The following is a 10,329-nucleotide window of genomic DNA, read 5'->3' on the forward strand; positions in this document are numbered from 1 at the left end:
CATAATGGTTCCCATTCGATGCAATGTTTTAAACAATTGAACAACTCAGTCAGTCAAAAGTACTTTTTTTATTTTTTTATTTGGACTTAAGCAAAGCTTTTTTGTTCTCGTTATTATTCACCGGCCATCAGAGATGCAGAGTTTCCTGGCATTGTGCGTGTTGTTTCCTTGATTCGGAGGTGAATTCCTGAACTCGCTGTCTGATTACCGATCGGCTACCTGCAGGTTCACACAGACGAGCGGCCCGGAATAGATGTGATGTCCGTTTACCTGCTGGGAGAAGCGGCAGGACGCAGCGGGAGGCATGAAAGGGAATACGGTATCAGTAGGGGGAGGCCAGGGGGGAGGCGGGCAAAACCTCAACGGAAATCACAGGAACAAAAAAAATGAAGTGAGCCTCAAAATAGCACAAACAGCAAGGTCACTGCGCCCAAAACTGACACTAACTGAGCCGTTTGTTAGGAATACTATAGTATTAGTTCTCCCTTTATTCTCAGGCATGGATCACACTTGAAAAAAATCTGCAGCATTTTGCTGCAATGCGAAAACGCATGCAAAAACGCATGCAATGTTCTTCTATGGAGCCGTTGTGTTTTCCAGGAGCTTCTGGGATTTCAGCCTGCACTACTTCCCCGCACAACACATGCGTTTTCTCAATGAAATCACTGGCCACTGGAAAAAAAACTGCATACGCTAAAGTGCAGAGAAAATGCGCATACTGTGCAGCAAAATGTGCAGCAAAATGTTTGTAGGGAAGCAGACACAAGTGTGACCCCTCCCTCCAAATAGCCTTACTTCTTTATGACAATGGTGCAGAAAACATTACTTTGAGATTCAACGTCGACGCAATGACGTTAGGGTTGAGCCCCCAAATTTTGCATGCTGTCACATTATGTGTATTTTGGAGGAAAGGTTGCCACCTTATGTATATTTTGGGGGAAATGCTGCCACATTATGTGTATTTTCTAGGGAAATGCTGCCATCTGATGTGTATTTTGGAGAAAATGCTGCTGTCTTATGTGTATTTTGTGGGTAATGCTGCAATATTATGTGTATTTTGGGGGGAAATGCTGCCACATTGTGTATTTTGGAGGAAACACTGCCACATTATGTGTATTTTGAGTCAACCTAAATTGGGCAGGGGTTTGCTAATACAGGGGCATACCTGGCTACCTAAACTGGAGAGTTGGCTGCCTAATACTGGGAGCACACCTGGATAGAGATGGCCAGAACGGTTCACCGGCGAACTTCCGGGGTTCGCGATCACGGAGAACCGTGAACTTTACCGGAAGTTCGATTCACCCCCACAGTGCACCATTAGGGTCAAATTTGACCCTCTACATCACAGTCAGCACGGCCGTCACTACGCAAACAGCTGTTTGCGGTGTGTTACACAGTGAGTTTGGTGTGTAAAATCGGAGGTATGGGCCAGCTCTACACCTGGATACCTATACTGGGGGGGAGGGGGCTACTCAATACTGGGGTTACAGCTGCCTGGTACCTAAGAGGGCTCAAAATTAGAAAAAAAAATATACATACCTGGGGCTTTCTCCAACCTCCTTCAGGCTATTTGGCCCCTCCCCATCCTCCTCTGCTGCCTGGATCCTCCGCAATTCGGTCCAGTTATTCCATAAGTCAGCACTAGATGCCGCAGGCGCATTTTGGCCGCGTGCACTCCGTTGTCATGCTCTCACGGCCGGGAGCATTCTGCGCCTGTCCAGTAGTACTGTGTAGGCACATCACTCTTCAGGTACATGGCATGCGCAGCCACTGCTCCGGCATGCATGCGCAGTACTCTAGCGGAGTTACCGCCCCGAATTGCAGAGGAGCCAGGCGGTGGAGGAGGATGGCGAGGGACCAGTGTTGGACTCATGGAAAAACTGAGGAAATCCACCTGCTGGCCAAGCAGCAGTAACCCTGTGTTATCATTCCCAATAGAAACCTGCAGCAAGTCCTCACTGTGAGGAAATCCACCTGCTGGCCAAGCAGAAGTAACCCTGTGTTATCACTCCCAATAGAAACCTTCAGCAAGTCCTCACTGTGAGGAAATCCACCTACTGGCCAAGCAGCAGTAACCCTGTGTTATCACTCCCAATAGAAACCTGCAGCAAGTCCTCACTGTGAGGAAATCCACCTGCTGGCCAAGCAGCAGTAACCCTGTGTTATCACTCCCAATAGAAACCTGCAGCAAGTCCTCACTGTGAGGAAATCCACCTGCTGGCCAAGCAGCAGTAACCCTGTGTTATCACTCCCAACAGAAACCTGCAGCAAGTCTTCATTGTGAGCAGCAACACCTGATTACCGCTGCTTGGCCAGCAAGTGGATTTCCTCAGTTTTCCAGCTCCCAGTCCGACACTGCGAGGGACCAATTAGTCTGAATGAGGCTGGAGGAAGCCCCAGGTATGTATAATTCATTTTGAGCCATCTCTGGTTTAGTTTAGGCCACGGGGGACATATTTTTCTGCCTCACCAAAGAAGCAGCACAGGCCACATCAGGAACAGAAGCCTATGATTTATTATTAGAATATTTCGGTGGAGTAATCACACAGTCATATAACCATGAAAGCACGCGAATGGCGGTTTCTTATTCCGCCTGGAAATGACATAATACATGGATAACACGTGCCGGGGTGGAATGGAGCGCAGATGTGGGAATGAGGAAACAGCAACTTTTCAAACAGTACAAAAGTCTCCAAACCATTCAAAGGAACTCTGAAGTGAGTGGAACGTGGAGGCTGTCATTACTGACTTCTGAAGAGGAAACATGAGGTGGGGGGAGGCCCCTTTTATTACAGTAATTAATGTGGGTTCAAATCAACCGTTATCTTCAAACCCAGATGGTAAGCCTCGAAACCCAAAATAAGAATGTGGTATTCCCGGAAAATACAATTTAGGGTCAGGTCTACAGATGCTATTGTGTATCTCACTGGTTTATTTTAGCTTCTGGCTCCCTTTAAAGTGAACCTCCGGACTAAAAATCGACTCAGCAGCACTGAAAAGGCCTGGTGTTTCTTTAACAGTTTCACAGCATCAGAACTTTGTTTCTCTTATCCAAGCCTCATTTTTAGCTGCATAGAAGAAAACTGCCCGGGCTTTTTTCCCCTGATGCTGTGCAAAGCATGATGGGATTTCTGATGTTGTTGCTCCTGTTCTGCTGTTTTGGTGCAAATTTTTTCTTTTTTACATTTTGAATTTGACATTTGAAGCCTAGCGTGTGCAGCTAGGAGGGGTTATCAGGACACAGGACAGTTGGAACTGTGTCTCCTGCTCTTTGTCACCTCCTTTCAACCAAAAAGATGGCTGCCCCCATGACAAAGATGGCAGCCCCCATGAATCACAAACATTTGCCTGTCTGTTCTTTTAAAACAGGGTGGGTAAAAAAATTATATTACCTATCTATTCTAATTAACATAACTAATGTAACTTAATGACAGTATGTTTGTTTAGGCTGAAGTTCCCCTTTAAGAGGAAGGAAAAGCCTGAGCCTGTATTACCTCCCCTGAGTCCCCTCATCCATCCTGTAACTATCAAATGGTGCAACAGAGCCACAAGACAGCTGTGAGAGATCATGATGGACCCTTCCAATGAGGTGATCCAAAGGGGTTTTTGGAAACACAGAGACCACATGACTAGCATTTTAAGGTCTGCAAAAAAGGACTTCCCCTGTCCTCATCAGCCAGCCTGATTCAGCGCGGGTCTGGCTCCCCCACAGCAACCAAAACAATAACAACCATCCAATTGCGCTTGTGGCCGGTGAGGGCAGGCCTAGGTCAAGTTACGCCCACGGGAGATCCCATTGACTCAGCTTTATATAAATTGTTTGAATACAAGAAAAATGCTTTTAAGCAACATATGTTTTTCATTATGATCTATTTTAACCACTTCCCTACCCTAGATTATTTCCCCTGAAAAACTAGAGCAATGCTCTACATTCCACATTGCTCCAATTCATTTGCCAATAACTTCATCACTACTTATCAAACCTAAATGATCTATACCTTGATTTTTTTTTTACACCAATTAGGCTTTCGTGGGTGGTACTTTTTACTAATAATTATTTTATTTTTTATACATTTTAAAGGGAATAAGGAGGGGGGGGGGGGATGGTCATTATTTCTCAGTTTTCAGTCATTGTAGTTTGAAAATAAAAAGTGCTACTGTAGATTAAACTCACACATTTTATTTGCCCATGTCTCCTGTTTATTACAACAATTAAATTATGTTCCTAGAAGAATGTATGGCGACAATATAGTATTTGGAAATAAGGTGCATTTTTTCCTTTTTGTGGTTTTGGTTTTCATTACTCTGTATCAGTAATTACAAGCTCATGTTTGCAAAAATAACAGTAATACATCCTCATGGCATACAGTTTTGCCCCTTTATTAGCTTTACCCCCGTTATAGATAACCAGATGTGCCCTTTTGTCCCCCACCAGTATAGATAGCCAGATGTACTCCTTTATAAGTGCCCCCCATAGCTAGATGTGCCCCTTTAGTACCCCCCAAGTTAGCTAGATGTGCCCCTTTACCCCCCCATAGATAGCCAGGTGTGCCCCCCCCCCTCCATGCTGCGACTGGCGGCATGGAGGATTACCTCGTAAGGATCCCTCACCTGACCTAGTTCTCCATACCCCCAAAGCTAGCTACATGTGCCCCTTTAGCCCCCCCCCACACACACACACACACATATAAATAGCCATGTATGCACTTTTCAGCCCCTCTAATTGTAGCCAAATGTAGCCCCCCCTCCATGCTGCGACTGGCAGCATGGAGGATTACCACATAAGGATCCCTCACCTGACCTAGTTCTCCATACCCCCAAAGTTAGCTACATGTGCCCCTTTAGCCCCCCCCCCCCCCACACACACACATATAAATAGCCATGTATGCACTTTTCAGCCCCTCTAATTGTAGCCAAATGTAGCCCCCCCTCCATGCTGCGACTGGCAGCATGGAGGATTACCACATAAGGATCCCTCACCTGACCTAGTTCTCCATACCCCCAAAGCTAGCTACATGTGCCCCTTTAGCCCCCCCCCCCCCACACACACATATAAATAGCCATGTATGCACTTTTCAGCCCCTCTAATTGTAGCCAAATGTAGCCCCCCCTCCATGCTGCGACTGGCAGCATGGAGGATTACCACATAAGGATCCCTCACCTGACCTAGTTCTCCATACCCCCAAAGCTAGCTACATGTGCCCCTTTAGCCCCCCCCACACACACATATAAATAGCCATGTATGCACTTGTCAGCCCCTCTAATTGTAGCCAAATATAGCCCCCTCCATGCTGCGACTGGCAGCATGGAGGATTACCACATAAGGATCCCTCACCTGACCTAGTTCTAGCAGCAGTTGTGATCCCTTCCGTGCAGTATCGCTATCAGCTTCACTATGCCAAATCAACCGGGTCCTGGCTTGATGATGTCATCAAGCCGGGACCCAATCCATTTAGCATAGTGAGGCTGACACTGGCACTGTATGGAGGGGAGCCCTATCTCCACTGCAACCTGGTCATGTAAGAGATCCTTGTTAATCCTCCATGCTGCCTAATTTCAGCATGGGGGGGGGGAGGAATCAGGGATCAAATCATGGGGGGGCGCACCATGGCAGGAGCCTCTCTCGCCTCTGCCTCGGCTCGGCCCTGCTTTCGAGAGCCACTTGCAAAGACGTGAATATACTGTACATGCGTAGAAAAGTCGTTTAAAGAGCCACATACTATAAATGAAATAAAAATCCACAATAACAAATCCAGGCAAAGATCTAAATACATTATCTGACACCATAAAAGCACAAATGACAAGAAAATTCTTCTTTATCAAGAAAAAAAAATCCTCTATTTATAGTTTATGGACTGGTCAAAGGCAGCCCAGATGAAAGATTAAAACAGCAGGTTCTGTTCCCCACAATGTCATCGGTATATGACATTGTGGGGCACCTTTGGGTACACTAAATTCTACTACCATTGGGAAAAATTGGATTTACATACAAACATAAAACATGATGTTCATTTGTCATAGATTAAAATGCACTGCAAATAACTTTTCTCCTATGCCGCTGTCACTTACAGCAAATAGTACAATTTAGACAAATTAGACAGGTTTTGAACTAGTCCATCTTCTCATGGTGAATTCTCAGTATTTCCTTTACTCTTTACAAAAAGAATCTATACAAAGATGTCTGCCAGCCTTCCTACCCCTTTGCATACTATTTTGTCCCTTGGACTGAGAAAATGCCCATAAGTAATGCTGGGTACACACGATTCAATTTCCCATCTGATCAACGGGTAATCTGATGGGAAGTTGTATCATGTGTACATGTCCACACTGCTCCCAATCAATAACAGGATCGATTTTCTCATGATCACATTGGAAAACTCATGCCCACTATCGACTGGAGCCAGATCAGAAACATAGGAATTAATCATGCAACTCCCGTCAATCGGACTGGAAATCAAGTCATGTGTACCTAGCTTAAGTACTTTATGAAAATAAAGAAAAACCCTTAGACTCCCCCATAAGCAGATGGACCACTCCAAAACCTGTCAGATCTGATGGATTTTTACCACTAACTTTAAGTTACAGCTACATAGGGGAAAAAAAGGTAATTTGCAGTACATTTTACCCTGTGACAAATGTATGTCTTATACTGTATGTATAAATATGTATATGCTACAATTTTTCGCAACAGTGGTCCTTTAAAGCGGAATGAAACCCAGTATTTCTCCTTTGCTCAAAAAGATTGTTTACAGCATATTATATACAGTACTTCCACCAATTTTTTACTAGAACAGCATTTAATTAGTTAAACACAGGACTTACAAGCTCAGTGCAAAGAAAGCTGGATGCATCCGTACTGGAGATAATGTTATCTTGTGTTTACTTAATTGTATCAGGTGAGGAATGTGACACGTTCTCTGACTATGCAGACTCTCCTGAACACAGACACTCAGAAAGCATTTCTGCCTTCAATACAAGGTGAATAAAAACAGTTAGGGCCCTTTTCCACTAGAGCGATTGCGATTGCTGAATCGCAAAATCGCAAATCGCTAGTGATTTTTAAATCGCTAGGGTTGTCACTTTATCATAGAAATCACGAGAAGTATTTTCCACTACAGTGATTCGATTTGGAAATCGCTAATCGCAAATGGAGCGATTTTTACAATGATAATGCAATGCAAATCGCAATCGCATAACAGAATTAATGAAAAATCGCAATCACTGGCGTTTGTGATTTGTGATTGCGATTGCTAGTGGAAAAGGGCCCTTATGGATAAAATGCAATGGCAGCTCTCAAAGAAAAAAAATTTACTTTGGTAACTTGTAATTTCTAAATGAATAATAATACTTATGCACAAATGCAAATATGATAACCGTATGGCATGGCATATAAAAAGTAGGGAAACATGTTTTTATTGAATATTTTGTCAGGGTTTTATACCGCTTTAATAGAGACTGAGTGGACAAGGTGATAGAATTGAGTGAAATGCAGAACCGAGTAGGACCAGCTGAGGTTCCCCGGAATCCCATAAACACACAGATATCACAGTGACATCTGGCACGGGAGCAGTATTGGCATTCTCTCCCGATTTCCTCATCCAACACAAATTCCTGAGAATGTCAGACTACAGAATAGCTATGCGGGGAGCAAAGTAGTGACAGAGCGGGATAGAGCCACCACCTGTAGAGAAGGCAGCTAGAGCCAGGACACTGGTCAGATCGGGCATCCCCCTGGCTCGTCTGCGGGGCCCTCACTCACTTACCTGCCTGCTGTCAGCTGCCTCCCCTCCAGCACTTCCCAGCTTCATCCAGCAATGACAGGCAGAAGTGAAAGTAACTCCTGTTCTGCTGGGAGGGTGGAAATGGAAGATTTAAATTATAGGGCTCGCCTCATTCATGGGTGTGAAAAAACTCCTGCAAGCTCACAGGCTTCTCATTTATCCCTCCTGGCCGGACTCTGCCTGACACTGTCTGCATGCCGGAGTCAGGAAACAACGTGTCACTGTGGGTGTGCTGGCCTCACTGACCCACCCGGGCGGCAGAGTCCCACAGCCCGATCCTGGGCCGAGCAATCTGGCCAGAAGAAATCCTGCAGAAACTCTGATCACATTACAAAACCTGTAACAAAACCTGTAACAAAGAAAAGTTCCCCTGGGGGTACTCACCTTGGGTGGGGGAAGCCTCCAGATCCTATCGAGGCTTCCCCGTCCTCCTGTGTCCCACGGCGGTCTCACTGCACCCCTCCGAACAAGGGGCATGTAAATATTTCCCTTTCCGGCTCCAGCGCAGGTGCAGTATCGGCCCTCCGCCTCGGAAATAGGCAGAAATAGCCAATCGCTGTCGGTCCGCTCCACTGCTCAGGCACAAGTCTCCTGCACCTGGGCAGTAGAGCGGACTCGACAGAGGCCCGAAAATAATGTAATAATAAAAAGTGCTTCATTTTCACAATAATTATGTATAAATGATTTAGTCAGTGTTTGCCCATTGTAAAATCTTTCCCTGATTTACATTCTGACATTTATCACATGGTGACATTTTTACTGCTGGCAGGTGATGTCAGTGGAAGGAGATGCTGCTTGCTTTTTTGGCAGTTGGAAACAGCTGTTATTTCCCACAATGCAACAAGGTTCACAGACAGGAAACTGTCAGCACCATGGTCCTGACATCACACAGTGAGAGGGGTTTCACCACAATATCAGTCATACAGCGCCCCCTGATGATCCGTTTGAGAAAAGGAAAATATTTCTCATGGAAAAGGGGGTATCAGCTACTGATTGGGATAAAGTTTAATTCTTGGTTACAGTTTCTCTTTAAAGGATCACTAAAATCTCAACAGCATTTCCTAATCAACAGTTGCAAAGTCTAACTGCCAAAATAGTGTGCAGGTGAGTAGGGAGGCCGGCTGGTATCTTACTATTTTGGCAGTCAAACTGCTGTTCAGGAAATGCTGTTGAAAACAAAGAAAACCCTGAGAATCCCCCATGAGGAAATGGATTGGCCCAAAACCTGTTTGTTCTGTCAGATTTTAACTGCCTACTTTTTTTTGCGATAGTGGCCCCTTAAAGCAGTAGGATGAGCCATACTATGCCAGGGAAAAAACATATATAAGTAGATAAATACTTGATCTACTTACATAACACATGTATTATACTGTCCACGTTTTGATTTCAGTGAATGTTATATAGTAAATGATGAGAATTCTGTCCCTGGTGGGGGCCATGTCTTTTACCCACAGTTAAGGCTAACTCGTGATGTCATTTCTGCCCTTTACTTTTTTTCTTGTCTCCTCCAATCGCTGAGTCACCTCAGCCTTGCTTGTAAACACAAGTGAGCAGAGGATCATGTTTCAGATAAGAAGCTGGCAGGGAAATAAAGGGAAGAGGAGGAATATATTATAGATAAAAAGAACCCCCAGCATGCAATTCTTTGGCACGACTACTAAAGGGCCAGTGTTCCTTAAGTATGTGATAACTCCAAATCATAACAGCAGAAAAAGTTTTGAAAGTTTTGAATGGAGGATTAGCATCTTCATCCCTTAATACACTCAGACCAATTGCTGTTGAAATTTGATTTTTATGGTGACGATACCGCTTTAAAGGACAACTATTGAAAACATCTTATAAATTAAAACATATGGAAACACGTGCAAATAAGAACCAACAGGTTTTGGACTAGCCCATCTCCTCATGGGGGGTTCTCAGGGTTTTCTTTATATTCTAAACCACTTAGTGAATGACAGATGCTCCGTCCAACTACAAAAAAAAGGGTTCAGTAAGCAGGGAGGCCGGCCAACATCTTTGCATAAATCCTGAAGACAGGGACTAGTCCAAAACCTGTCAGTTTCGTCAGAATTCTACTACCTCCAGTACTGTGAGTGACAGCAAAATAATAAAAAAGGTCATTAATGGCTCATTTTACCCTAGAAGAAATGTACTTCTTATTTGTATGTGTTTACAAGCATTGTAAACATTTTCGTGATAGTGGTCGCAAAAGCACCACCATCACTTGCGTCTGTGCGGACTGCGCAGCCGCGGCCAGCTCAGACAGTCATTTTGGAGGAGGCAAGAGAGCCCGACCCGGCCTGTGGGGTCGGGAGCCGGCCCGGGGGGCTATTGAGGTGCGGGGACCCGGCGGAACAGCATGGAGGGCGCAAATGGCGTTCTCCGTGCATGCAAATTGGCTACAGGTACTGAACTTATTTGTATATTTCGGCTCGTAAGTCCTTTAAGGCAGTTCTGATGACAAAAAAGGTAATACTCAGTACTAGCAAGACGTACCTAATAAAGTGACTAGAGAAATGCAGGTAGCCCCCAATTAACAAACAAGATA

General features: G+C 44.7%; 1 protein-coding gene across 1 annotated transcript in view; it reads right to left on the bottom strand.

Moving 5' to 3' along the window:
* The window catches only part of SLCO2B1 (solute carrier organic anion transporter family member 2B1), a 191,017-nt gene extending 183,072 nt beyond the window's left edge, over positions 1–7,945 (bottom strand). Inside the window, exon 1 of the mRNA XM_068266579.1 lies at positions 7,764–7,945. The gene's annotated coding sequence lies outside the window, so the exon portion shown is untranslated. The remainder of the gene's footprint in view (positions 1–7,763) is intronic.
* Between the last annotated feature and the right edge of the window lie 2,384 nt (positions 7,946–10,329).

Source organism: Hyperolius riggenbachi, chromosome 2 (genome assembly GCF_040937935.1).
Source record: "Hyperolius riggenbachi isolate aHypRig1 chromosome 2, aHypRig1.pri, whole genome shotgun sequence".
Classification (NCBI taxonomy): domain Eukaryota; kingdom Metazoa; phylum Chordata; class Amphibia; order Anura; family Hyperoliidae; genus Hyperolius; species Hyperolius riggenbachi.